Source organism: Dipodomys spectabilis, unplaced genomic scaffold (genome assembly GCF_019054845.1).
Source record: "Dipodomys spectabilis isolate Male_0828 unplaced genomic scaffold, ASM1905484v1 ptg000140l, whole genome shotgun sequence".
Taxonomy (NCBI): domain Eukaryota; kingdom Metazoa; phylum Chordata; class Mammalia; order Rodentia; family Heteromyidae; genus Dipodomys; species Dipodomys spectabilis.
Genome location: NW_024870817.1, coordinates 35,696,835 through 35,719,602, shown reverse-complemented (window position 1 = coordinate 35,719,602; position 22,768 = coordinate 35,696,835). Strand labels below are relative to the sequence as shown.

Here is a 22,768-nt window from a genome sequence, read left to right as displayed (position 1 = left end):
ATTTTTAATATTCCACCACATCTGGACATGACTTACATATTCATAGAATACATTTGCATATGGGTCAGAGTGCCTTTTAGGAAAGCACTTACCCTAAGGGAAAGAGAATGAGGCAGTCAGGCTTGACAAAACACAAATTTCTGATGCTGTAGACACTGACTGATACAGGTATGGGCTGGTGCTGATGTCAGCATGTCCTTCTCTAAAGGACTCGCATTTGAGACTTAACAAAAAGGATAATAGCAACCAATGCCTAAAGAAATTGGTTTTAGTAAATTGTTTGAAAATAAGGAAGTAGTTTATACAGTGAAAATATAATTAAAATTACTAGGCACTGATGGCTCACACCTCTAACCTAGTGACTCAAGATGCTGAGATCTCTCCGTTCAAAGCCAGCCTATGCAGGAATATTCTGTGAGACTCTTAGCTCTAACTGGCTACCAACAAGCCAGAAGTGGATATGTGGGTCAAGCAATAGAGTGCCATCCTTGAGGTAAAAAGCCAAGTGAGAACATGAGGCCTTAAGTTCAAGGAGAGGGAGAGAGAGAGATAGAGAGAGGGAGAGGGAGAAGGAGAGGGAGAGGGAGAGAGAGAGGGAGAGAGAGGGAGAGAGAGGGAGGAAGAGGGAGAGATAGGGAGAGAGAGGGAGAAAGAAGGAGAGAGGGAGAGAGAGAGGGAGAGAGGGAGGGAGATAGGGAGAGGGAAAGGGAGAGAGGGAGAGAGAGGAGACAGAGAGAAGCAAAACAAAATTAACTATCTTCTTTTTAAGAAAAATAAAAGTAAAAAAAATGGGAGAGAGAGCAGGGGACACAGCACACTGACACGAATCCACACCTAAGACCATTCCCAGTAGACAGTCACTTTCCCCAAGCTTTGCACCTTGCACTGGTGCTCTCTCAAAGCTAAAAATCCTGTTTGGAACATATATGAGTAATCCTTCAAGTTTTCTTAAAATCAAAGGGAGATATTTTTAGAGAGACCAGAGGTCCCCCAGAGGTCCCCCAGCAAGGTAGAGACAGACACAGAGATGGAGTTTATTTTTGCTAAGAATATTGCTAGATGCAACCTGAGGACCCAAAAGGTACATAGAACAAAGCCTTCTTCCGAGCTTAATGAAAATTCCTGCCTGATGGAAAGAGAAAAATGCACAAGCAAATGTGAGCTTCTAGGCAAATACTTTTAGTTTGAGTATGGATGGATGTTTTTTAAAGAGAGACAGATTTGGAGAATTGAATTAATCCTCAAAGGAAAAGTATTCAGCTACTATACCTGGGGGAATTTGGTCACCTTTACAGATTAGGTATGATGTTGAATATTTTACAGGTCCTTAGGAAAAGAAGTACACAGACAGAGTATTAATTATGAACTTGATAATCTATACCTAGAAAGAAAAAGAAATCTAGATAATGCTGTGGTAAACTTAACACATTATCAGAGGAAAACTCATTAAAATATTGAATTATTCATTCAGTATGTAATGAGAACCCTTAGGGAAACCATGTGCTAGTTATTCCTAGTGAGTTAGTGACTCAATGGTTTTAAATTAACAAATCAGTCAAATTAGACAAAAAGTGGAATTGGTAAGGTTTTCTAAATTAATCAAGGTTATCACAAATTTGATTTGAAAACTCATCAAATGGGAATTAAAGACCTATAGAAATTTGAGTAGACAAGTAAGTTTAATTGGAAACTGTGCATAAGATTGGCTTTCTCAGTCTACATACCTAAGAGGTAGCCTAGGACCTACAAAACCGTACAAACTCTGGAATCAACTAGGCAATCCATTGGCATCCTGTGTTGCCTGAGATAAGTAATGTGACCTCTCTGAGCAAAAGAGAGATCCTAATATATGTACATTTGGAGCACAAAGAAGCAATGTGTCTAAAGTAGTATCTAGGAGAATGCTTGGTACCTAAGAAATATGTAGAAATCATTACTTTTTTCGCCCTTACTATTAAATGGCAACCTACAAGATAAATAAGCTTACATGTTTCTTTTTCTCCTAAAGAACTAAACTTCCACAAAGAAACAAAGAATAGAAAAATACATCTCTGCAGGGGTAATGGACATCATGCAAATACTAGGATCACTCAAGGATGGTTTAGTAAAGTCTGTATAAGAAGATGTAGGAGAGTAGCGCTCACAATACTGGGGTTTTTACCCATTAGGCAATAGCTAAAGATCAGTGGACTGCTCAGATGAGGGAGGTTCGTGTTTGGGACGCACACTAAGCCTCAGGTGACCCTGGAAGGAAGGAGATGAAGGAAGCATGTGGCCTCACTTTCCCCTCCCTCTGATCTCCTGCCAGGATTGCCCTTTCAGTTGCCAAATGCCATGACCCTGAGGGCAAAGGAAGTTTCTGGTGAGCTTGTCATGTGTCAGCATTTCAGGACAGAAGGCCTCGTAGGGTAGAACAGGTGGAAAAGGGAGACCACAGCAGAAACGGGAGAAATGCCACACAACTTTGGTCTGGGATTTAGCAAGAGGATTGTATTTTTTTCTGCTACTACATTCATCCTGAGAAAAATACCTATCGCTTATCTTTAATCCTCTCAATAACTTTGACAGCCAGACACTGTTAATGTATTATCTCTGTGGTACCAAATAGGGAATTGGTTCCAGAAAGAAAGTCAATTGCACAGCAAATAGCAGAACCAGGATTCAAACTTGATTTGTCTGGCTCTCTGATCTGCATTTTCATCCACAGTGCCCCACTGCTTTGCAACTGAAATCATGAGTTATCAACAAGGGATAATCTCTGCAAATAGCAAGGTGGTGCCTGCCTACACCAAAGAAGGTTTGATAAAAAGATTTACTCTCGGGGAAAGTAGTTTTCTTAGTTCCCATAAATTCCTCTCTCGGCAAAGATGATGCAATGAGACAGCAGAAAACATTTCTCCCTCTAGGTACACTACAAGGAAAAGCAGGAAAGCAAACACTGGCATATGGGATTCCATTATGATAGGAGTTCCCCTATAAAACTTAATTAGGCAGAAAGAAGAATCCACTCTTGCAAGGAAAAATATTTCAGAAATAAAAATGAAGGGAAGGCGGGGAAGGTAGGTGAGCATCTGGATAAACTACACACGTTTTCTGCAAGGATAAGAGAGTTAAGATAGATCCTTTTTTTGGAGGATGTTTATAGGGGAGAAAATGCCCTGAACTGGCCGTCACAAAGAATTCGCTTTTCTTTCATCACTGTGCCATATGCAGGAGCTAGGTTGTACCAAGAAAAATGCCTTCTGCTTTCCCTCTGCCAGTTGCTTGCTTCAATGTAGAGTGGAGGTAACAGCATCACTCAAGGCCACCTAACAGAGCTGAGAGCGAAAGGGAAACTTAAGCAGAAGAAATAAAAAGTAGCAGACCTAACATGTGACAGGTAACAAGTGGCCCATCCTGGTGCATCTTGTTCCCATGGTGCCTCAGGCTCCTACTCAAATGCTTCTTCCTATAATGCCCTAGAGGGTCAGCACAACCAAGAAAAGAGGAGGAGTGGTACATACACAAGACATCAAGCAATCAGCACAAAGCCCAGGCGAGGAGATAATGGGAAGAGCCCCATACTATAGAAACTGCCAGCCAGGCCCCAGTGGCTCACACCTGTAATTCTAACTACTCAGGAAACTGAGTGCTGAAGATCCCAGTTCAAAGCCAGCCCAGGCAGGGAAGTTCATGAAACTCTTATCTCCAATTAAGCACCAAAAAGCTGGAAGTGAAGCTGTGGTTCAAGTGGTAGAGCACTAGCTTTGAGCAAAAAAACTCAGACACAGAACTTAGGCCCTGAGTTCAAACCCCAAGAAGCAGCCCAAAATAAATATTTTTTAAGTAAAAAATATATAACTTCCCTCTGAGAGGACTCCACTTAACTCCACTTTGAGACTCCCCCTCAAATAGAGCATCTCCTTAATTCCCTTCCATAGCTTTCCTCTCACTTTCAAATAAACTTACTGTTTAATTTAAACAGTTTCTTTCTTTTCATTCTTTTTAGGTAGAAAAAACAAATCCCTTCCCCTAGATGGCATCAGGCCTGTTGCAAAGATGAATTAGATAATATCACAGAAAGTTTTCTGGGAACCATAAAGTTCTCTGAAAATATAATTCTATTCATTTAAACAGAAAATGTGCCATTGGTTAATGACTCAAGAGTGAAGAAGCATTCCAATTATCCTCAAGTATCAGAAAAGCTATTGGACATGTTTTATGCAATTCAGAATTTCCTATTCGTTTCTTTTTCTCGCACAGAGTAATTCAGTTTATGTAGTGACAGTCAGAATCATAAAACCACTCAAATGTATTAATTTAAAAAGACTATTGAGCATTTGTGTGCTAGACACTGACTGAGCTACAGTATCAGATAAATATTATAGACTTAAAGGAAAAAATGGTTCAGCTAGAGTTGTATATGAATGACCGAGAGATAATCAAATGGTTCAGCTAGAGTTGTATATGAATGACCGAGAGATAATCAATTAGATCTGTCTGCAATTTAGTGTCCTCTCCACTTAGCTAAAAGGAAACTTTTTCAGTGCTGGACATCAAATTAAGAACCTTTTTTTTTTTTTTTAAGCATAGAGCTTGGACCTAAGACCTTCCTATATTAAACCAGCACAATGCCACTGAACTATATTCTCTAATCCCCTTAATTAGACTCTAATGGAAAAATAAATAAAGCACATAAAAAGTACCCTCTCTATAAAAGACATCCTTAACTCAACAAAAGCAAGCTCCATTTATCAAGGATTGTCCATCAAAATAAATACGGAAAAAAATTAGGAAGAAAAATACTCCCAAAAGTTAAAAGGAACATAAACAAGAGGCAATGGGCAACACATGGATCAGATTTTTCATAAGAAAACTCAATCTTTTCAGTGTCCACTCATTTTCCCTCCTTCACACAGAAGAAAGCTAACAATAGTATCTGTCTAATGCTAGTTGTATTGGATACAACTGCAGTTGGCCTTCTGCTAAATAATGTGACCGAGAGAAAGGAAGAAAGTACCTGGAATTTTTCTTACACTCTCTAAAATTTCTGTTACTTGTTCAAAAAGAGAAAGGAAACATTGATCCAGATCTAACAATGATAACAAGTGATAATAAATGCTATTTACATCAGACTCTTTTCCAGGTACTCCATTCCGTTTTTCCTTATTCTCCTGTTCCTGATAAGTAGAATCTGAGATCCAGAGAGATAATCCAGGTTGAGGGAAGCTAAGAAATCTTCTTAAGATCATAGAGAAACCTACTATTACACAGAAAATTGACCAAGGCCCCTGTACTCCATGCCAGTGCCAGCCCAGCTGATGACACTGTCCTACACACTGCTTTTCCTAAACTAGCTCCATGGGTCAGCCCAGATGAACCAGTCTTCCCAGCTGAGGTAGCAATTTGGTTCTTAAGAAGACAGCAGGCTACTTGCAACACAAGAATGAAATCAAGTTGCAGCTTAAGAGCATCCTCTGCAAGGGGCAACTTAGAGGATGAGGGATGCATTTCCATTGTGGCGTCAAGTAATCTGTGATTTACATGTTAATCTGATTTTATCTCCCATTCCATTCCCCTATGCCATCCTTCCACTTAGACTAGTCTAGTCTGCAATCCCTGTGACCTGTTCATTTCAACCTTCTAGGCCTAAAGTCATACTCTCAGATTATTCTTTTCATCTTTCCAAACTCTTTCTATTCTTCAAATTTCAACAAAAAATAAAGCCTCTGTGGTAATAACAGTTTTCCCTGCTGCTCCAAGTCAAACAGGTTTGTACCCTATCTGAATTCTAACTACCCAGGACATGTGGTACCTCAAAATCATTCACAATCATCTATCTTTTCCACTAATTTTATGTGTTTATTCCTTCAGATGCAAATTGAACAAGGTACTTTGTAAGATCCTTTCATTCTCCAAGTTATATGATTAGAAGATGCAAATTACTTACAATTGAAAGCAATTCATTATTGTCCTTCCACCATGATCATAGTGCTTACATAATTTTGAGCACTAAACAACCACTAAATAAAATATAGATATTAAGCATTAAATCTATAGATTTATAAGAAAAATGTTTTAATTAGTAAATTAATAATTTCAAAGTTGGAAGCAAAATGTAGAAAGTATTCAATTTCCCTATTGACCAAAGAAATAAAAAATGAAAATCTCAAGTTTTCTCTTCGTCCTGCCTACAAGTTATCTTTTTTAAAATAAAATAATGGGTTGGTATAATTTGGGGAGGGGAAGAAAACAAATTGTTTAACTAGGGATACAGGTGGACCCATTGCAACAATGAGATGTACAAGTCGTTATGTTGAAAAACAGGGGGAGGGGAAGGGGGAAAGGGGGCGAAGGCTATTCATGGAGATGGGAGGGCAGGGATGGTAAGGGAAAAACAAAGGAGGAGGCAGCAATGCTTGATAAGAAATGTACTCATTACCTTGCTCATGTAACCGTAACCCTTCTGTAAGGTATTTTCACAATAAAAACACTTATTAATAAAATAAAATAATGGGTAATAGCATATATATTTATGATTAAATATATATCTATGTTTCACACCCTTAAATTAACATATATATATACATTTCATATAGCACTGATAGTCTTCGAAAATAACATTAGTCTTTTTTAAGGCATTTACTTACTAGGGCCAAAAGCTTTATTTTGTCATATATTTTTACAAAATAATTCAGGAAGTAAATTGAAATGTGAAAGGTGTTTTGTATGTAAAGTCATTTTTGGCTTTGCTACTTACTTCTAATAAGGAAATAGCTAATTAAACTATGAGATCTCTCTTAATAAATGCTATGAACAAATACATATATATGCAACACATGTATATCACAATGAATTTTTAATGTTTTAATATTATTTTACTGTAAAGATGCTGTACAGAGGGGTTACAGTCACATGAGTAAGGTAATGAGTACATTTCTTGTTGAGCATTGTTATCCCCTCCTTGTTGTTCTCCTACTATTCGTTCCCTCCCCCCCTCACTCCCCTCTCCAAGTTGTAAAGTTCATTTCCAACATAGTATCCCTTGAGTGTCATTGTTGCAGTGGGTCATCTTGTGTCCTTGTTTCAACATTTTGTTACTTCTGTTTCCCTCCCCAAATTAGATAAATGTATATACTAGATTCAGGGTACCAAAATCAAGTACAGTGACAACAGGGGATATACCATAGGGGGAAGAACATACAAAGGAAACAAAAAAAAATCATATATTACATTAAAAACAACATCATCAAAGAAAAATCTTTTGTATCCGTATCTTGGTGTTCATTTTGCTTAGCATCATCTTATATGGTCATATGTACATAGCTTTTGAGCTTTTCTGCTCATCTGATAAAATTATCCTAGACTCTATACTGACTATTGCAAATGAGGGGAACCATGGGACTTATATTTCTTTGAGTCTTGTTTACTTCACTTAATATGTTTTTTTTTCCAGGTCTTTCCATTTCCTAAGTAATGGGGCAGTGTCATTCTTTGTGATGGAAGCATAGAATTCATATATATATTTTTTTTTTCTTGATATCACAATGTTTTAATTTAATGAGGAAATACTTCTATGGTAGTAAGTGGGAAAATTCAGAACTGAAGTTGTATATGTAATATGATCCAGTAACAAATTATACACAGGAGAAAATTCGAAAGAAATATAGCAAATATTAGTTCTTATATTTGTGTTGTGATATGTATAGTAACTCCTTTAATTTAGCTAAACATTTCTGCTTTTCAGAAATAATTTGAGAAAACAAAGAAATACAGAATCAAGAACAGAAAGCATCTAAGTAACTAGAAAAGTCAATAACCATCTCTTCATACTTCAGAGTATAAGTAAAAGTGCTAGGTTTTGTTTATAAGATTGTTCTGGGGGGTTGTCAAATTGTTTATCTGAGTACTTCAGTGAATATAAAAAAATCACTAACCATCTCTTCCCAGTTAAAATATAACTAGAAGTGCTAGTTGCTGTTTATATGATTATTCTAGGGAATTGCTAGCTTGTATGTTCATTTGTTTGTTTGCTTTTGAGTGCCCAAGGTTGCTATTTCACATGTAATGTTACACTTTGTCTTTTAAAAATCTATAGGTAGGGAATAGGCTTAGTTGGGAAAGGACAGGCAAAATTTAGTTCCTTTCTCCCTGATGCTGTTATTCCTATCCTCTGTGGAGAATCAACCAAAAGGCAATTTCCCTTTTTCTTTTGAATCTAATAAGAATGGTGACTATAAAAAAGAAGATCTTCAGGCTCCACTTTACCTAGAATATAAAATAGTTATAAAAGTCTCTCTGCGATAGTTTCTGTGAGTACAAAATGATGGAACACAGAGATGAATGCAAATAAAGAACTGAATTAGTAAGGAAGAGATGTGGACTTTATTGAACCGACAGAACTCAATCTGCAAAATATTTTCTACCACTAAACATTGGAGGCGGCATGGGAGTGTTACAAGTTAGTTAGCTAGGGTCCTTTTGCTCTACTTGGATAGAAATTATGGACAGGTGAGGAGTTGCTCTTCTAGTGCTGATAGTCCTAGGCCCTTGAGTGCCTAAATCCTAGGGGATGGGTTATAAACCCAGAGGTTTAACAGGCAAAGCCCTGAGAGACAGGGGGTCACAACTGCTCAAACGGGAGGTTGTTGAGGTTGAAAGCTTATTGCTATGGGTTCTCATCACCAGTGTCCCCAGCACTTAATTACTGTAATCCTCTCTTTCCAGCAGCACTGACAAGAAACAGCAGCCAGCAGGAGACAGCAGCAGGAAACACTTCTTAGTGAGAGAACTCTAGTACAGTACCAGCCTGAGGGGCTAGGACTCCTAGCTATACAGTCACTAGGTTTATAACTCTCAAGTAGCTACTATTATAGCTCTAGGCCCCATATTATCTGAGACTCTTGGCCACTAAGGTTTGCCAGCTTCCCGGAACTCTTCCAGTGATCAGGACCTTCACAGCCTTTGCTCTTTCTGCAGCATTGACACTTCACCCTTTTTGCCTTCTCCCTCTACTTGTGCTCTTCCTCATTTTTACTGCTTAAGAACCACTCGGTCTCAACCTCAGCTACTTGCTGGAACTCTTCAGCTGAGGAGTGACCAGAGCTCATCATGGCTGTTATGGTTGCCACGGTTATCTCTGCCATTGCTGCCAACATCTTTGCTGCGGCTATCACTTTTTGTAGCCTTTGCTGCCAGTTCTAATATCGGCTCTATTCTCTTTGTGTTACCAGCTCAGCCTACTCTACTAACGACAAAAATCAAAAGCAGGAAATGTACTCATTACCTTCCTCATGGAAATATACTCATTACCTTACTCATGTAACTGTAACCCCTCTGTACAGTATTTTTACAATTAAAAAAAAACATATAAAAAGTTAAAAGTAGGCCAGAAAAGACCAATCCACAAAAGCCTTTATTGAGGCTAATTTTACAATACCAGCAGGTTTCCAAGGTTGGTATCTCACAGCAGATTCAAAAGTGAACCAAACAATCTACTTATATAGCCAGAAAGAGGATGTGACAAGGATATTAGCACGAATCATGGCAGTCTTCTGTATAAATACAATGCTGAATTTTCAGTCATCACTCACCTCCTGCTGGGATACCAGGGAAAGTGCTCCCCCTCTGGCCTGAGTGAGAATAGCTTCAGGGTAATCAAGGAAAGCAGTTTACCCAGTAGGTTTACCCTAGCCTACTGCTTTCCAAAGGCTGGTGTGGGCTGTCTGGAGTGGTCATAAAAGGAGCATGTCTTTTTTTTAATGCTTATAATGGTCCTCTGAAGCAGCTACAGTATCCTCAGAATGATCATAAAGTTTCTAAAACACTCATGCTACCATAATGGCAGTCTGGCGGGTTGCCAGTAAAGTGGCTATTTTGCTAACAGTTTCTCATTCAAAGCTACCAGATCTACCAACACCTCCAAAGCAGTTAAAATGGCCCAACCCAGACAGGTTTAATCATTTTTCCTAAACCATGAAAAGAGTATTTGTAATAAAGAAATAACAGAAGTTCAACAAAGGACTAACAATTTGAACAGCATTTCACATTTAGCAATGATTAATAATGTTGAACTGCCTCAGGAAGAGAAATCAGAAATATTCAGAAAACAATAAATTATCAATTGGGCTCTTGCCCTATGTCATTGTCAACAAATGAAGTAGTCTTTGAAGTATTTCAGTCTCCTCATGTCTTCCTGAACATTCTATTAAAAATGGTGCTACATCTTACTCCCTTACCCCAGATCAGTTCCCCTTACCCATCTCCTCCCTAAGAAAATGAGGTGCTTTTCTTCCTATATAGTCATCTTCTGCCTACTCCTATCTTTTTAAAATTATCTTTAAGTAGTTGTACAAAGGAGGTGCCATATAACAAAGCAGTATTTGAATATAATGTATCTGGACCAGTGTTACCCTTTAACCTTCTCTCCCCCTATCAACTCCTATCTTATTTTCTCTTCTCTTCCCTAACTCTGTGTCTCTCCCCTCAAGCTCTAAATATTCTCGAGAGTCTCTCCCCTCAGCAAAAGGAAATCATCTTCATAACCCTGTTATCTTTTTTCTAGATATCCTCTCTTCTTTACAAACTAAAGATTGCCTCTTAATTGTCACCACTCCCTCCATCCAACCTTCTGTCTCTCAGCCCAATGCACTCTAGTTTTACCCCTTTTACATTTAATATTCCATCTGAGACTTCTGTGTTACCAAATGTAACAAACTATTCACAAATTATCTGGCTGGACTTCTTTTCTATAGCATTATTTCTTCCAAAAAGTCTTTGCTTCTCTGTCTGCTGTAATATTACTCTCTGCTGGGTCTCATGCCTGATTTCTTAACTTCATGGTAACATTATTTTTATTCTTTTTTTCAGTGCACACCAAACATGACTGTAAGTCAAAATTTCACCAAGGAAGTTTTTTTGTTTTTTTTTTTTGGGGGGTCCGGTCATGAGGCCTGAACTCTGGGCCTGGGCACTGTCCCTCAGCTCTTCAGCTCAAGGCTAGAGCTCTACCACTTGAGCCATAGCGCCACTTCCGGCTTTTTGCTTTTTGCTTATGTGATGCTGAGGAATCGAACCCAGGGCCTCTGGCTTGCAAGGCAAGCACTCTACCACTGAGCCACCTTCCCAGCCCCCAAGGAAGTTTTTTTAATGCAGATTGTTGATCTTGTACAAAATGATGAGAAGATGATGAAGAAATCATCTGAGGATGAGGAAATTAGTGAGGAGAGATGCTCACTAACTTATTTTTTGACCAATTTCTCAGGTAAGAAGCACGAAGACAGCACAGCACAGAATGGCACCTTCTGTTTTATGTTATATTCACAGGAAACCCATTTGATTTTCTTTCTGTCATTGCCATACACATGCTAATAATTCTCAAATAAAGAGTTCATACAGTGCTGGGCTGGGAAGGTGGCTCAGTGGTAGAGTGCTTGCCTTGTATGTATGAGGACCTGGGTTCAATTCCTTAGCACCCATAAGCAGAAAAAGCCAGAAGTAGCACTGTAGCTCAAGCGGTAGAGCGCTAACCTTGAGCTGAATTGCTCAGGGACAGCACCCAGGCCCAGAGTTCAGGCCCCACAACCGACCAAAAAAAAAAAAAAGTTCATGCAATGATTTTCTAGGTTTCCGATCCATTTATTGTCCAGGTACATTCACTTAAAATGGAATCTCAATATATTATGTCCATGTTCTCATATGTTCCTTCTGTTATGGCGCTCAACGCCCCCCCACCCCAGCTCTCTATGATCTTACTATCTAACCAGCTTCTCCACTAAAACTCTTGAATTTATGGAAGTAGATGCATGGCTCAGCTGGTAAAGTGTCATCCACGAGTGAAAGAAATGAGAAAGTGTGAGAGGAGTTGGTTTCGAGCCCCACTGTCCACAGAGGCACAAAATCCCAAGTTTGTCTTATCAATCAATTAATCCATCACCAACTCTCCAACTTTTGTGTGAATGCTTCACAAATATTTCTTAGCTCTCTCCATTCATCATGAGTCTACCACCACTACTCTCTTGCAGACCTTCATCTCCATGATGTTGGATATCTTCTAGCACAATTTGTTGTTGGTAACACTGCCTGCTTCACATCCATCCTTGAAACTTTCAACTACTGTTCATTACCTACACTGTAAAGTCAAATCAGTTTTCTTTCCAAAAAAAGTCTGACTCACCATGTCTTGCTATCCTTGGTTCCTTGTTCAAGTGCAAGTGAACCATTTGCAATTCCCCACACATGTCATCCTCTTTCTAACCTTCATGTCCTGGATCATTTCCTTCCCATCTTGTTCTTCCCTATATCTGTGTTCCTCCTTATTTATGTAGCTATTTCCTGTTTCAACACTCAGCTCAAGTGTCATTTCTTCCTGAAAGAATGTCCACATTTTCCCAAGATCCCATCTTCCACTGCCAGCCTGGGTCATTTCTCCATTTCTCTTTTCTCATCATGCCTGACTAGTGTCAACAGCAAATTTGCCAAATTACCTTGAAAGGGTCTATATACCTATAAGCCATGGCCACGGTCACCCTGAACTTAGAAGTCCTTTGAGAGCATAATTTAATTTTTATATATACAATCACTATATAAAATATGTGTAGCAAATGTTTACTGAACTCTGCTGAATTGGACTTCTTCCCTTGACAAGAGATAGGAAAAGGAAGTACATTTTTGTGTCTAGACATCAAGAATGAATCTTTTCCTTTATAGTTTTTGCCCATATCAAGTCAGTATCCTATTACCTTCTCTTCTCCTAAAATGATAACAGAAATGCTTCTTGCTAATTCATTTACCAGACATTTATAGACACTTATGGCATGAAATGAACTATGTCAATGTCCAGGGATGCAAAGATAAATATGATAAAATCTCTATGAGAAGCTTGTAGTTTGGTGGAGAAAAGACACAAATAGTATAATGCGCTGAGGTCTCTGACAGCTCAGAATAGCTGCTGTGGGACCCCCAGCAGGCAGCAAGTGATTCATACACCTAATGACTTCAAAGCCTGTTCTGAGTTATTCTGCTCTTGTGAACACTTTGCTTTAAGTTATTCAAATGCTATTTCATATACTGATGATGTTCCCCAAGCAGAAGGAAAGGAACACAATAGTAGAGACTGGCAGTGCCTTTTATGTCTTGTGTGCATCTGGTTAGACCTCTGTCCTTGCAGAGGAGGTGACTAGAAAACTGGACACTCAGAAAGAATGCTTCAAATATCTATAGAATGAATAATATGCAAGCCATCACAATTACGCAAGGGAACATGAGCCACTTTTGATTTCAGCACAAATTTGTTACAAACTAATTGACATTTTAGAAAATAAAGGTACAGAATTTGGCTCCCAGCATAGCCTAATTCTTTACTTCCAAGGGTTTGGAAATGTCAAAGCACTCACTCTATCCATTTCAACACTCACCTTGACCAGTGTTTCAAGGTGGCCCAGCTGAGTGATTTAGTAGCAGACCAGTTACGTTTCTTTCCAGGATTCCATGTTTTATGATATTTGCTTCTACCTTCAATAATTACAGCCCTCTAAAATACAACTATTCACTCTGTAGCCAGGGTGAAGGCCAGGTACTTCTAGCTCATCCCTTACAAATGTAGAGTCTATTTCATGATAATGTTTTGCTTTAGCTTTAACTTCTTGCTGCTGAGAGGAAAGTTACAACAAAAGCTTCCTTTCAACAGATTTCCTAGCCAGAGTCCTTCCCACTGCCTCATCATGCTGCCCTTCCAGGCCTGGGCAGTGGGAGGCAACTAAAGCAATTCTGTCCTCTGAATCATAAGCAGCATGGTGCCTCGTCTGCTGACCTGAGGCCTAATATAGAAGGAATCTCGGGGATGTGTCATCACCAGCTAAGCTATAACAGATCCATTGAAAAGTCTTGGGATAAAAATCCTTGAGTCACCAAGAAGGAACACAAAATGATATCAAGATGTGACTCTATACAGTGTCTGGCACAAGTTGCTCCCTACTCCAAGCAAAGTGGAGTTTATGGAGGTGTTGAGGTTGGTCACATTTACTGGATTTTCTGTTGCATATCAGATCAAACCCTGCCTATTTGAATTCTCTGAAATTTGGGAAGTGGTACTGCAGTATTCAATGGGATGTATGCTGTGGGATGTATGCTCCGGCAGTAGTCTACAAGTCAGACATCAGTCATAGTCAGCACTTCCTCTGTAAGATCAGCTCATTTCTGAAAGATAAGCTATTTCACTTCTCCCACGGAAATAAGATGAACATGATAAGAGATTGACAGTTGATAGATTATAGATGAGTAGACTAATAGAGCTAAGAGAGATTGTGACAGAGACATTGAGGAAAAGAATGCTTGACAATTCAATTCACATGTAGCCATAGAAGCAAAGTTATCTCTAAATAATTCCTAGCATTACATTGTTTAAAAGCTCATTCCAACATACCCTTAGTTGCCTCCATTTACAGATCAACAATGAATTCTAATTTTATTTTTTTTTACAACATGTACATTGTGAATGATTTCCTTGAGGAAAATGGCATCTGAATTCACTTAAGATATAACGAGACTATCAGTTTTGATTATCTGGGACACAATGAGAATCTGAAGAATAGTAAAAAGAAAAGGGCCAGGGGGAGTTGGTAGCATACCATGCAGATATTACTTAAGGCAGGAGCAGAAACATTGACCTAATGAGGCTTACACAAAGCAAGTTCTATCCAAGCAGCAAGTAACTCAGAAAGAACCCTTAAACTCTCATTTCTCTCTGATCAACAATTGTTACAGAAGGAGTCATTGCTTGCAGACTTCACAAACAGAAGATAAACAAGGCATGAAAGGAAGAAATTCAATGTTAATTAAAAGAAACATAAACAAGAAAAAATAATACAACTAAGAAGCTAAAGACTGTGACTAGAAACCCAAGCAAATCAATTCTGTCTCTTAGGAGCCAACAACCCCATTGGCATTCTTGCCAAGGGAAAGAGCCACTGTGGGAAGATGTTAATAATCAAACAGACAGAAACTCACAGACCCTCTTAGTTCTATTTGGAAACAAAAGAAAAGTTTTTTTTTACCACTTTTAAAAAGGACACATCTATTTATTTAAGAGACTGTAAAATGAATTTATAGTGCAGGAATCCCAGAGATATTTGAAGGCATATTATATTTGGGCATATGTTTGAGTTTTTACAGAAGCAATAATTGTGTCATCAGACCATTTAAAACAGAAAAATTGTCTTTGTAACTTTCACGTTTGTCACAGGTAATCCTGGATTTTTTTGTACATTTTTATTGTAAAAATACTGTACAGAGAGGTTGCAGTTACATGAGCAAGGTAATGAGTACATTTCCTATCAAGCATTGTTGCATCCTCCTTTGTTTTTCCCCTACCATCCCTTCCTTCCCACCTCCTCAGCTACCCCCCCACACCAAAGTTGTAAAGTTCATTTAACCAATGGTAAAAAGCAGGTTTTGAAGATGTTAAAAATAAAATTACAGGAGGAATTGAACAAAGTATTGAGGGTTTTCTTTTCAAGGGTTTCATTTTGATAATTCATTAGGGGCAAGAAAGCTAGTTACCAACCAATGTTTTTCAAAGTAAGCCCTAAAGAGGGAGAGGGGTCATACACATGTGAAATACTGAACTTGAGAAAAAATACAAAGAAGAGAAAAATTAATTCAATATATATGATGAATTTGGAAATCAATCACAGTTAGATTCAAGTTCTGTTTTGGCCATTTTCTGATTTTGTGGTCTTGAGGAATTTTTGGTCAACATAAATATAAATAATTAAATCTATTATATATAGACTATATAGACTCAATGTTGTCACCACATACCAAGCACTGTAGTCAGCTCAAAGAAAGTGCTCTTTAAATGTTAGCTTCGTGTTGCTCTGTCCTTTGGAGCACTGTTCACACTAAAGGTCTCAGTGAGCTCTAAGAATCAAAGAAAACTATTATTTTAATTAATTCTTTAAACCGGAGGATTGAAGAACACAAAATGCACTGTACAACCTATTGGTAACAGAGTTAGGCACCTTGAAATCTGATAATCTCTCAATTTAGAGTCAGCAAGTATTGAGTCTTTTAGACTTGGATTTCATTAATGTTGCAAATCTGTTTCATTAAAATCCCACTGTCACCAAAGGAGAGGTGCCATTCTCATTATCCCCACACTCAAGTGTAGAGCAAGACCTAATCTTCAGCTTCCATGCCCAGATCTAAGCTTTTGTACAGCTATCAGTAGGGTCAAATGGGCATTTCTAGTCTTCCATCTGCAGGTTTAGAAATCTTTCTCACTCTGATGCACTTTTCTTCAAGGACTCATTGAATAGCCTCAGAATGAATCCGATCACTTTTTCAGCTAAACTTAATTGTAACACACACTCTTAACTGCAAGCTCCAAAGAGCCATCCAGTTTCTCAGCCAATTTAAAAGGCTCTAAGCCTTTTAAAGACCAGTGGAAGGATGTGACACACAGAAGAAACCTCACCATGATCCCATGATTATCCCACAGCAGTTCAACTCTCAGCGGCTTGAATTGGAGCCTGTGCTAAGTCCTTGCCATTCATGTGGTCCCCATCTGGAACATGAAATTAGACTGTTCCCTCTCCATTCATAATGATGATAAGGGATAGATGTACTAATAGATGAGTAGCTTGGAGAAAATGGAAAATGGCAGTTATATTTTCCTAAGGATGTGACTACATTTTATCACCCAATGGTTTATTTTCTCAATTTTTCCAAAAGACTGATATCACATGGGAAACTAGACTTTTCTCTCAGGGGAAAAAAAAAAACAACTTGTTTAGTTCACTGAAGATGTAATGTAAAAGTTAAAGCACATAAATTGGAAAATGAAATCAAATTCTAGTCATGAAATCAAAGTAGCTAAAAGAAAGAAACTTGGTGTTAGCCTAATAGCCTCCTCTCTCATAGCATAGCATGCTCTTTACCTAGGCAACATTAGGCCCATTTAGTAAAGGCAATAAATAAGTAGCCCCCACTCCTTTTACCTGAGAGAGCTCTCCTTTGGGCTAGATATAACCATATAAGGCAGCAGGATCCCCTAAACCTCACAGGTCATATGGGTCACCTGAAAAGACACTTCTTTGGGGCAGCTTATCACCATATAAGGCTGCAAGATAAGGTCACCTTAGACAACAGCTGGCACGTCTCACTTCTCTCTTGTGAGAAAGAGTCTTGCTGGTCCCTTTACTGGAAACAAGCCTTTTCTTTGTTCTTTGCACATGGATGTCTGTGTGGTTTTCTGGCAAAGTCTAATTTACTCTAACACTTGGGGTGAAAAGAGGCATGAGGTTTCCTGCTTACCATCGTTAAAAGTGATACGACACCTTATTATACCAAAATATTGTTATTGACCACCTATTAATAAATACTGCTATGGAGAGAGACTCCAGGGCCCCAGCAAGATTTGAGTACTAGCCCAGTAGCCAAAGATAGCTGTGTTTCTTAAAAAGTAATTCTTATTCTTTCCATGTGCCGAAAGAATGGAACAAAATAATGTTAGACCAGAACCAGGTACTTTAAAAGTGGAATCAAGAGACAGAAAACAAATCATTCCAACAGTGTTCAATATGAAAATGGTACATGAGCAGGTATATCTTTCACTCTAATGTTATAAGAGTAATAATTTTATTAGCATAATTAAAAGTATCTACTGAGCATTTACGGAGTGCTAGGAAAAGTTCCAATCATTTAAAATGTATAGATTAATTCAAGGCCCACAAAATTATCTAAAATCATTACCATTTTAATCTCCAACTCACAATGAAGCAATGGAGGTACAGAAAGGCCACATAGCTATGGCTAGTCAGCGTGAAGCCATGTAGGTACTGAGGCCATATTGTTTTCTAAGAGAAAGCACCAGAACACATAGAAGAGACAGAACACAGTTCTGATATAGCAAATTAGTTGCTATTTATCCCTAAAGAAACCATTCTATATTCATCCATAAAAAAAGCACTGTTTTGGAGGCCTTCTTCTCCCTTATTAGTAGTAAAAGTGACCTAACACTGGTTACAGGAAAAAGGAAAAGAAACTTTTTTTTTCATATCTTAATGGCAATGAGTAAAATTTTTAAGATGTTTATACATTATGCATTTATTTATTTTATTGTCAAGGTGAGGTACAGAGGGGTTGCAGTTATATAAGTAAGGTAGTGATTACATGTCTTGTTTACCCCTTCCCTCATTTTTCCCTCTTTCCTTTTTAACCCTGCTATAGATGAGTTAATAAAGTATACCAAACTGCCCATGTAAGATAAAATTTCAGTGTATTTATTACACTCTCCTTTCTTGCAAATTCCCTTGGAAGCAGAAAGACAAATTTAAAAATCATGGATGAATGACATCAATTTGGGAAAATTCTATAGGACAATCTACAAAATCCAGACGGCCTATGACTATAAAACCACTTTGGAATGTAAGGAGAGTTTGAAAGCAAAACATTTACAGATCAAAGGAAAAGAAAAAAGAAAAACAGCCAGGCGCCGGTGGCTCACACCTGTAATCCTAGCTACTCAGGGCTGAGATCTGAGGATCGCGGTTCAAAGCCAGCCTGGGCAGGAGAGACCGTGAGACTCCTATCTCCAATAAACCACTAGAAAACCAGAAGTGGTGCTGTAGCTCAAGTGGTAGAGCGCTGGCCTTGAGCTGAAGAGCTGAGGGACAGCATCCAGGCCCAGAGTTCAAGCCCCACAACCGCCAAAAAAAAGAAAAAAGAAAAACATAATCCTCCTCTTTAATAATGTCCAAATGCATGTGGAAAAACCTCAAAATTGGGTCCTGATTTTTAAGAGTGAACAACATGATACTATATGATAGACCATCTCCAAATAGGCAAATCAGTGAAGAAAGATGCAGACATTATCAGTAAATTTGGTGTAGAGATACAAAATCACAACCTTCAGTTAACAATGCATTTGAAGTACTACTTATAAGTATAAAGAAAGAACTGTATGGTCTAGAAATGAGGAGGCAGGTCTACTATTGCTTAAAGATTATACAACTGTCTACTTGAAAGATCTCCCCAAAATAAAGTTATAAAATAAAGAAAATAAAAGCTAAACTTAAGATGGTTGATTACAAGTCAATGTTTTTCTGCATATAATCACTTGGAAATGTAATAGTTACACACATACACACATTCTCTCTCCCTCCTCCCCCCCACACACACATCCTGAACAAATTTAAGCATGAAGATTTTTAGTTTTGTTTACTTGTCTCTTTAGAAAGGCACAGAGGCTTTGTGGTAGGGGAAATAGATGAACTGAAAAACTTAAGCCAAGGAGATGAAAGGAAATTACCAGTCTCTTTCCAGAGCAATACAAGTGGGAGCACCAGGAATCAGTCTTGAACTGGAATATTGCAAAGTGTTTTACGAAAATGGCAAACAAGTCAGACAATGCTGGAAATCAGCAGGAGAATACTCTGCTGACTAAGAGACAACTGAGTCACAAATTGGAGTGAAACTTTCTAAGGCCTGGAGGATTCCTTATTGTCTTCAAGATCGTAGTGGAGGAAGAGACACCTGCAAGACAGACAGACAAAAGACACAGACTGGGCAGAGAGAGACCCCCCAGGTTAGCCACCAACTCCTATTTTGCCCTGCATGTCTTCAATAATTATCGGTATGATCAATGAAAGTGAATATGCCTTGTGGCAAAAACAATTAAACAGAATATGTTTCTGTAGAGGAAAAGGATACAGCTACAATCAAGTTGAGTTCCAGCATCAATTATTTATCTACTTATTTATATTTAAAGTTTGGTTCATTTTACACAAAGGCAAAGAGAACAGACTTGTGGGTCTCGATCCTTTCACCCAGCTACGATATCAGCATTTCTCCAGTCTTGCCTTGTGGACTTCCCTCATACCTCTTCCAGCTTATTTTAAGATCTTATATAAACAAACATGAGCAAATTTGTACAATTTCTAACAGTGGAGAGAAAACATATGCAATAAATAATCCTGACACTAGAAAAATCAACTCAAACTAACAATACACCAAAGAAGTATAACTAAATATAAAAATTTGATATTTGATAGAGATGTTTCATCAGCATATAGAACATGGTTAATCAATTACTGTGTTGGGAAAATTTGATAATCACTTTGAGGGAATAAAAAAATGCCCTCCAATACCTACCTTCAGATCATGTCAGAATAAAGTCCAGATAAATTCAAGAATAAAATATGAAAATTAAGGTATGGAAGTATTATATATGCATATATATAATTTTAAGTATATAATACAAAATATTTTTTAAAGTCCAAGGGAAAAATAGAGACAAATGCCATGAAGAAACCAAATTACAAAAAAAAGAGTAAGTTAATTTTAATGCACAAAATAGTATTACTAGTAAACAAAATAAGATGCTCCTTTTCTTGTCTATTAAATGCATCAAAAAATAACATCCAAAGTTGGAACACTTATTTGCTGCCAGTGGGAATATAATCAGTACAATGTTTCCAGATAGGTATTTGGCAAGTGCATCAGCAGCCTGATAAACAAGTGTGCCCTTTGAATCAGCATGACAAAAGGACACAGATGGGTGTACAAAGATGACAATCAAAGCATTTCTCATCACAGAAAAAAAAAAAAACGTGACCAAATTAAATGCTCAATAATGGAGGATTCTCTAGATTAACGTGGCTATAAAATGCAATTGAATATGATGAGGCTGTTATAGACGATGAAGTACACATATATTTAAAGCTCTTTATGATAAATGGCTGAGTGAAAAGCACTCAGATAATAAATAATTACTTATCTTTTTATTTAGTTAAAGTTTGGCTACAGGCACTTTCACACAAAGGCAAAGAGACTAGGATCACATGTCTCCTATCCTTCACCAGTATAATATCCACATTTCCCGAGTGATACTTTGTCAAAAAGCTCTATTGAAGGCCAGGCACAGCTATTCAGAAGAAGGGGATGAGAGAAGATAGATTGAAGCCAGCCCAGGCAAAAGGCCAATGGGACCCTATCTCAAAATTCAACCTGGTATGGTGGCTCATGCCAGTAATCTCAGCTACTCAGTTGGCAGATGTAGTGAGGCCATAGCCTAAGGCCAACCCATATAAAAATCACCAGACTATCTGCACAAATACTTAAAAAAAAGAAAAAAGGAGCTGGTCACTGGTGGCTCTTACCTGCTCACACCTATAATCCTAGCTACTCAAGGGTAGAGGTTTATGGTTAAAGCCAGCCCGAAGTGTGGGAGACCCTCATCACAACCCCTAGCTGAATTCACATTTTTTAAACAATTTGCCAGTAATTGGTCTTACAGCGAGTATTAGTTTATACGTTTAGAGGAAGACATAGTTTTATTAGCTAAAGCCTATGACTTTACATGGCCTAGGTAACATTTCTCTCACTCTACAAGTGACTACACTGATCTAGGATAAATGTCTAGGACTACATTGAGTCTAGGATATGTCTTAAAGAACAGTGGTGGAGATGAGATTTGATCTCATGAGAGCCACTAAGCTGGGACCCTTTGGAGGTTAGACACACAGACTTCGGAAGCAGACCGCCAGGGCTGAGATATACATCCTATCACTGCTTAGAACCTGGCCATGCTCAGGCCATGCAAGCTTGCTGTGACTTAAATAAATCATAGGTGCTGCTAACGCCAGCCTCTAACAGTGTGAGGACCCCTGAATGACGAATCGAGGGATTTCCTTGACATATAGTAAGCATTAATAACTGCTGGCTACTCTTAGTACTATTTGGGGCTCTTTCTGTGGCTGCACTGTTGTTTCCAACAGTTGGGTTTGGGCTTATTCTTCCACCTTGCACACTTTCCAAGCTCCTCCATGACAGCTTCACTAATTGCAATACTGATCTCAGGCTCAGAGGCTAGGATCTTGCCAGGCCCTCAAAGCTAGTTTCAGGCCCTGCTGCCCAGATGGCCACCAAGAACCCCCTCTCTGGCTCTATTTTGCTGTGTGCTGCCAGCCTGTGAGTTTTTCTAAGACCTTCCGTGGTGACAGCTTGACTGTACCACCTACTACTTCTCACCCCTGTCTCAGTACACTCTGACATGCTTGCAAACTGGCAAAACATCCTCATATCTGTGTCACTGGAACCTGTCCCTCCCCTTGGAGCAGATCTTGTGATGCCAAAATCATTGGGGGTGACCATTTTGATTTTCTGAAATCAGCCCAGCCCCTCCTCTCTCGCTCTCTCGCTCTCTCGCTCTCCCCCCATTACCCTTTATCTATCTGTGGAGGTGAAGCTAGTGTTCCTAAAGGTCATTGAAGAGAAACCAAAGCTTCTGAAGGTAGAAAATGTGGATTCCCCCCAGTCCCTAGGGTACCCTGAAAACCACCTCAAAATGTCAGTTGACATAAATGCACTTCATTTTAATAATTAGACAAACGTCCAGAGTATTCAGCTCAAGTCCCCAAGATACTTCCAATCACAGACTGGGTCAGTGCAAGGAAATCATATCCCAGTATTTCCTGAGACAAGTGATCACTGCATGCTGACCCTCTTGGCTTCTTTTCTTCCTGCCAAAGCACGTTCATGAATACTTGGACAGATTCTGTTTGGCAAAAAAAAAGAGAGAAGGATTTGCACTACAACACATGATGTGAAATCACCTGCAGATCACTGGAGTTTTTTTGCCACCTCTAATCTTATGCAAATCAGTGCTTAACTGCTTCAGATGTTCAAATTTTTCCAGATTACCTGTAATGCTACAGGCAACTCCCTCATGCAAACAACAAAGTATTTTCACTAGCACAAGGCTTAGCAGAAAATATAGTTGAAGACTTCA

The 22,768-nt window shown here is 38.5% G+C and overlaps 1 protein-coding gene across 2 annotated transcripts in view; it reads right to left on the bottom strand.

The window, feature by feature from the left end:
* Pde4d (phosphodiesterase 4D) overlaps positions 1-22,768 on the bottom strand; it is a 1,402,687-nt gene that overhangs the window by 1,081,795 nt on the left and 298,124 nt on the right. The window lies entirely within an intron of this gene.